At 47.2% G+C, this 7,067-nt stretch overlaps 3 non-coding genes across 3 annotated transcripts; 2 read left to right on the top strand and 1 right to left on the bottom strand.

Moving 5' to 3' along the window:
* The first annotated feature begins 1,045 nt into the window (after nt 1-1,045).
* On the top strand, nt 1,046-1,117 carry trnae-cuc (transfer RNA glutamic acid (anticodon CUC)). The gene has a single exon. It is a non-coding gene; the product is annotated as a tRNA-Glu (tRNA).
* A 1,599-nt stretch (nt 1,118-2,716) lies between these two features.
* On the bottom strand, nt 2,717-2,798 carry trnas-uga (transfer RNA serine (anticodon UGA)). The gene has a single exon. It is a non-coding gene; the product is annotated as a tRNA-Ser (tRNA).
* Nucleotides 2,799-6,636: 3,838 nt separating this feature from the next.
* Nucleotides 6,637-6,710, top strand: trnav-cac (transfer RNA valine (anticodon CAC)). The gene has a single exon. It is a non-coding gene; the product is annotated as a tRNA-Val (tRNA).
* Nucleotides 6,711-7,067: the final 357 nt, after the last annotated feature.

Below are 7,067 nucleotides of genomic sequence, written 5' to 3'. Positions count from 1 at the left end.
TTGATGAGGCTTTCGGAATGTTGAGATTTGTTTATAAATCCAAAGATTCACGATGGCACGCTGGGAAAGGGGTCGGTTCGGAAGACTTCAAGCCAGACTAAATCGACGGGCGATGAAGCATCCCCTGCCCGGCATCTTCTTAGCCAAAGGCCAATTACTTGAAAACAAGATGCATTACGTCAGCGCAACATTGCAGTTTCGGAGGGAAATGAGGGGCTGCTGTCCTCTCTGTTTCATGTAGTGTGGAACGGCTGTGTTGTTTCATGACTAACTCTTCATGCTGTCCGTACATAGCGGACTTGCCGCACCCTTGTTCCCCCAATCACAACATCCAATGATTGAGTTCTGTCGGTGCTGCTCACCGAGAGGTTCTCCTCATTGATCCGGACGGCACTTCACATACCGCCAGAGCAGATGTTAAGCAAGCAAACCATGTACTGAGTGCCGCGACCAGCAAACAAGGAACTGCCTACCCTGAGGACTTTCAAATCATTGCCGGGGTTTCTATCAGGCTTGTTTAAAGAAATCTAAGCTAATTTGTCACCAGCACATCATCCTCAGTACCAGGGGCTCCCGCACACTCGACCACTGTTAGAGCACGATCAAAAAGCCCAGCATTCCATCCCCAGACCATATTTCGTGCATTCTGAACGTCTGGGTTTCTTTCTCCTACCTCCACCCAGGCGGAGGGTAAGGAACAAGACACCAGATGTATCGGCAACAATGCCACGGGAATCGGAGGGCAGAGTACTGAATTGTTTCGAGGCGACAGACAGAAACAAAAACGAACCAGGGCTCATAAGAGAAACTGAATGTTACCATCTTTATAAAGACACTGGAGAACGAGTGTTTCCCACTGATTCATTCAGAGTCCAGAGTGTTTCTTAAACTGATGCATTGGGTGAGCACGCGGTCTGCAAAGTGCTGAGCAGTAGATTCGTGACAATATTTATCACATTTATTCATTATTATTCAGCTATAGGTTTCATTTCATATTTTGCTGGTTTGGTAGTTGTCTACTGCTTTAGTCAAAACTTTATTAGCCTCCCTGGTGGTCTAGTGGTTAGGATTCGGCGCTCTCACCGCCGCGGCACGGGTTCGATTCCCGGTCAGGGAATTAAGATATTGCCTGTTTATTTAATGTGTTTATTTTAAAATTATTTTGTGTATTCATTGCTTCCACAAGAACCCGATTCCTGTCTATGCTTACCTGCATCCGCCTGATTCAGCACCATAAAACCACAAAATATACGAGCAGAACATGGCATTGAGAAAAATATCGCAGGTGCAGTCTCAATAAAGCTGGAAATAACTGTGTGAGGTCTTACAGACAATAACTTGCAATCGATACAATGTAGGTTTGATCTTCTTCACTCCTCACTGCACCTCAATCCACTCAGAGACGCTGTCTCTCTGTAGAAGAGGGAGACCATACATTTCCCATATTGGACTCTGGTCCTACTCACTCAGTTTGCCGACATCACCTTGACTCATCTGCACGGGGTCATCACTGCTCAAATCTCAGTAAGTATTGTCAGGTCCAGTCGGGTTTATTGCCGTGTGCACAGGGACGGTGAGGGACAGGTACAATGAAACACTTGCAGCATCATTGCAGGCTCGAAAAGACAGACAGTACGCAAAACATATATTGTACAATTCTGCATCATGAACAAAAGATGGATATCAATCTTGTGCCAGTTTCAGGCTTGGAAATGATTCCTCAGGCAAACTGATGATATAGATTGCGAACTATTATATCCACAGGAGAGCATCCAGGCCCAAGAAAGGCTGTTTATTCCTTTTCTTTAAACAGACAGACAACAGAATGAAGGGAAGTGTCTAGTCCTTTTCAGCCAGCCCTGGCATTCAATAAGATCAGGCTGGCCCAGACTTTTTCTCAATCCTCCCCCCCCCCCCCCCCGCCATACAGCAGTTGCCGGTCAAAAGTCGGCCGGTCACCTCCACCAAATCTTCTACCGTCTCCCCAGGTGAGAGGAGATAAACTTCAGTCGCCCGCCTTTATTTCAACGCCCTGACAGCGCCCCCAGCTTCGATCAGAAGCCTATTGATATTAATGTTATATAATGGGACATTGTACTGAGCTTTGCTCGGTATTGACGGGATTTTGTGGAGGCAGAAGCAGTCAGAGTCTGTGGGAAGGAACAACTCTTGGTGAAACCCTTTCCGCAACTGGATTACACATTGGATTGACATCTGCATACACGAATGGGAGCTAGGTAGGTTGTACGTCATTTGACGAGATTTGTTGATGTCGGACAATTACACCGCTCAGTGACAATTGGCGAGGGTGATTTTGACGGAAGGTCAGAGAACCGATTTGTCTATGGCAATAGGCGGGGTCGCTCGCTGGACAAAAGAGCAATGGGGAGTCTGTACAATGAGGGATATGAAACCGGCGAAAGCTTTTCACGTTCAGAGACCGTGCTGCCCACTTCAGTAAAAGAATGAAGTCCACTTCTTTACACTGACGCTGAAATATCCGTTCTCTGCATTTGATTCTTTTAGTTTTACAAGTCGGTAAAGCTGCAAACTACAAAGCGTTTAAGCTGCCCAGAGGGGGATTGATCAGAGTCGTAATAGAAATTAAATTTGCACAATGAGTGTAAAAATCTATAAATCTGCCTGCTGGTACGTAGTCAGGGTGTTAAACTTTAATTGGCATTGAGGTTTTTATTCACTTGCGCTGATGTTTGAGCGCTGCAAACAGGATTCGAACCTGCGCGGCGAATGCCCTTTGGATTTCAAGTCCAACGCCTTAACCACACGGCCATCGCAGCTCCATCAATGTTCATTGATGAACACTGTAGCACTACAACTGAAGTGATGGTTGTACTTGATTTATTTTCGGTAACGGAAAAGGTGATTCATCATTCTAATACAAATAGTATAATTCGACAGATTTGGAATTTGTTTCAACACAGTTACGTCAGAACGTGAGTGTGGAAGGATCACACTGCTGTTAGCATCGTAAATGAAGCAGATTTCCATTGTTGGGGATAAAGGTCAGGATCAGAATCAGGTTTATAACGACGGACATATGTCAACATTACATTGTTGTTATATATTCTACCCCTCCGGAACCGAATGTTAAAATTGCATTTGCCTTCCGTTACCGCTGACTAAGCCTGGAAGTAAACATTCAGGGAATATTGCTCAAGTTCACTCTGCACCTCTGATTTCAGAAAACCTTCCCCGTTTAGAGAATTTTTTGTCCTTTCTTCCAAGGTGCATCACCGTTCCAAACGATGATTTATTTGACAAATCTCCTCCCTTTCTCCTCAACTGTCTTTGATATTCAATGTGCTTCGAATCTTTTGAGTTATTTAACACATTGAAGTCAGGCTGCCTTTCTTTTATTCTCCTAACTTCCTTCTTTCAGAGTGGAGTGACAGACAATTCTCCAGTCATCAGGATCTTTTCTCGAATATCAAGTCGTCACTTTTATTGAAATTTCGACCATAACTGCTGGTACAGTACATAGTAAAATAGTAAAACTTTTTCTGCACCGTGGTGGTACATAACACAGTACAAAAAACTAGAGTGAACGACATAAAAAGCAATACAGAATAAAACTACACTAGACTACAGACCTACCCAGGACTGCATGAAGTACACAAAACAGTACAGGCATTACAATAAATAATAAACAAGACAGTAATAATAAACAAGTCAGTCCAGGCTCTGTGTATTGGGGACTCTGATAGCTTGGGGGGGGAAGAAACTGTTACATCGTCTGGTCGTGAGATCCCGAATGCTCCGGTATCTTTTTCCCAATCGGCAGGAGGGAGAAAAGTTTGTAGGAGCGGTGCTTGTGGTCCTTCATAATGCTGTTTCCTTTGCGGATGCAGCGTGTCGTGTAAATGTCCGTAATGGCGGGAAGAGAGACCCCGATAATCTTCTCAGCTGACCTCACTATCCGCTGCAGGGTCTTGCGATCTTGAATGGTGCAGGTTCTGAACCAGGCAGTGATGCAGCTGCTCAGGATACTCTCAATACAACCCCTGTAGAATGCGATTAGATGGGGGTGTGGGAGATGGACTTTCCTCGGCCTTCGCAGAAAGTAGAGACGTTGCTGGGCTTTCTTTGCTATGGAGGTGTATATATAATGATACGTGAAGGAGGGCCTACAGAATCTCGTCATTTACCACTTCCAGAACCCTTGTGTGTAGTCCAACTGGTCCCGATGACATCTAACTTCAGTCCTTTCAGCTCCATAAGCACCTTCTCCAGGTGATAACATCCACTCTCACTGATGCCCTCTGACACATGTTTCTCGGTGCCATTATGCTGGTGTCTTCCACAGAGCAGCCTGGCGCAAAATATTCATTCAGTTTGTCCCTTTACTTTTTCCCCCATTACTGCTTCTTCCGCGTCATTTTCCAGCTTTCTGATACCCACTCTCGCATCCCTTTTATTCTTCATGGTGTTTTCTCTATTATTAGCCATTTAGTTTTCTCCTCTCATCAAATGTTATTTGCGTTCTTCTGTATTTCGAAAGCATCCCAAACCTCTGGCTTCCCACTAATGCTGGCTATATTATAAACCCACATTTTTGTCTTTATTCTGTCATTACTTTCCAGTATTAGCCACTGTTGCCTCATCCTCCCCATCGAATATTTATTCTTGTTTGTGATGCATCTATTCTGCGCATTTCCAATTGCCCCTAGAACACCAGCCCTGTGGATCTGCCGTTAGCCCTGCTGGTTCCCCTTTCTCATCGACTTGACCAGCCCCAGACGGGACGCGAAGCCTAGCGGGACGACCCCGACCCTGGGAATAGCCTGTCCTTGCCGGTCTCCATCGCGTCTCAGGTTCTCCAATGGGGTCACACATCCCGGTTCACCTGCCACCCCGGGAGTGATCGGACCCTGGCTCTCCTGAGGAAGCACATTTGGTGGCCGTCCATAGAGGGGGCACCCGTTCTTTTTCCATCTGTGCCCGAGGAAAGGACTCTCATCGACCACCCGCGGGTCTTCTTGGTCCTCTACCTGTACCTGGTCGTCCCCTGTCACACATCGCCCTAGACCGTCACCGGTCTACCACTTCCCGCGGAAACACAGCTGTCTTCATTGTGGTAGACCCATTCTCCAAGGAGGTGCACTTTGTGGCCCTCCCTAAACTGCCTTCCTCTCAAGAACCGCAGATCTTCTCGTCTTCCGCCTCCACGGAATCCCCGCGGATATCGTATCAGATCGAGGTCCCCGGTTCGTCTCGCAGGTATGGAGAGCCTTTTGTCAGGCCTTAGGTACATCGGCCAGCCTGTCATCCGGCTTCCACCCTCAGTCGAGCAGGCAGACGGAACGGGTCAACTAAGACCTGGAGGCGACGTTACGTTGTGTAACGGCAAACAACCCGTCGACCTGGAGCGACCACCTCCCGTGGGTTGAGTACGCCCACAACTCTCTGGTGAGCTCTGCCATTGGGAGGTCTCCGTTCGAGTACTCCCTTGGGTACCAACCCCCGCTGTTCCCCGCGCAAGAAGGGGAGACTGCGGCACCGTCGGTTCTGGACCATATTGATCGGTGCCGTAAGATTTCAGAGGAAACACGCACAACCCTACTCAGATCGACAAATCGAAATACGAAGTGAGCCGACCGACACCGCACTCCGGCACCGGAGGTACCAACCTGGGCAGATGATGTGGCTTTCCTGCAAGGACATACCGCTCAAAAACGAACATAGGTAACTCGCCCCTCGCTTCCTGCGACCATTCAAGTTTGAAAGGATTATCAATCCCACAGCGGTCCGCCTAATGCTGCCAAGGTCCATAAGCATTCACCCAACTTGTCATGTTTCTCAGTTCAAGCCAGTTTCCGTCAGCGCCTTGTGTCCCCCTGCTGAGACTCCCACACCTGCCCGTCTCATCGACAACCAAAAGGCATACACCGTCCGAAGACTACTGGACGTGTGCCGTCGGGGCAGGGGTCTCCAATACCCGGTGGACTGGGAGGGGTACGGTCCTGAAGATTGTTCCTGGGTCCCTTGCTCTTTCATCCTAGATCCTTCCCTCATCTAGGACTTTCATCGGAACCATCCAGACAGGCCTGGAGGATCGCTGGAAGGCTCCTGTTGGTGGGGGTGGGGGTGGGGGTGTTGTATTGTCATGGTCCCTTCGGGCACCTGGCGATCTTCCTCAGGAATTGGGCCTCAATCACCTCGTTTAGTTCTCAATCATTTTCATTCTCCACTAAATACAAACACCTGCTTTCCATCAGCAAATGCATTATAAAAACCCTATGATCACAACTAGAAGGTGCCAGTTCGTTGGTCGACTCGTGTTTGAGTAACCTCACCCCATGGATCTTAGGACGATCAGTTCTAAGTCGAGCATCGTTCCTGAATTCTCTCCTAAAACCAAGACACCAGGTAAACACTAACTTGGCACCCATTCCACGCCCGTGTTCAGCACTTGGGTTCGTTCCACTGCCACGTCCTTGTAACATTCTACCTATACCCATATTCCAGGGAATAAAGTCCGAACTATTTAGTACTTGGTACTGAAAACGGAAAGGGATGGTGGGCAATATTTTTTGCTTAATGCTGTATTTCAGAGGAGGGCGGGGAGGGGTGCATCGGGTCATTGCTCAAGAGCGCAAAGCATTGAGCGCTTTGCTTGATTTCTGTGGTGTAGTGGTTATCACATTCGCTTCACACGCGAAAGGTCCCCAGTTCAATCCTGGGCAGAACCATTGTTTGGGCTTCAGTGCTTCAAATGAACTTGAGACTCAACTTTTCGGTTTGTGTTCAAGTTTACTGTCATGGGCATGGAGGTGTAAATATAATGAACTTTCGCTTTTCTAGCAGTAGCGCAATGTATTTCAAACCTGGCAAAGGTAAATTAAAGAAAGAAGAATTAATAGAAATTATATATAATTTACGGGAGAACATAAACTGATTTAGACCTAAGGAGGTTCGTAGATAACGTACACTGCAACGTACACGGGAGAATTAGCCTTCGAACCTATTGCCATGTATTGTCGCATGAGGATGCATTGTGGTTTCAACGGAGCTCGCATCTCAAATGTTCCCATTCAGACAAACATCAG

Source organism: Hypanus sabinus, unplaced genomic scaffold (assembly GCF_030144855.1).
Source record: "Hypanus sabinus isolate sHypSab1 unplaced genomic scaffold, sHypSab1.hap1 scaffold_259, whole genome shotgun sequence".
Classification (NCBI taxonomy): Eukaryota; Metazoa; Chordata; class Chondrichthyes; order Myliobatiformes; family Dasyatidae; genus Hypanus; species Hypanus sabinus.
This window is presented reverse-complemented; position numbering and strand designations above follow the sequence as displayed.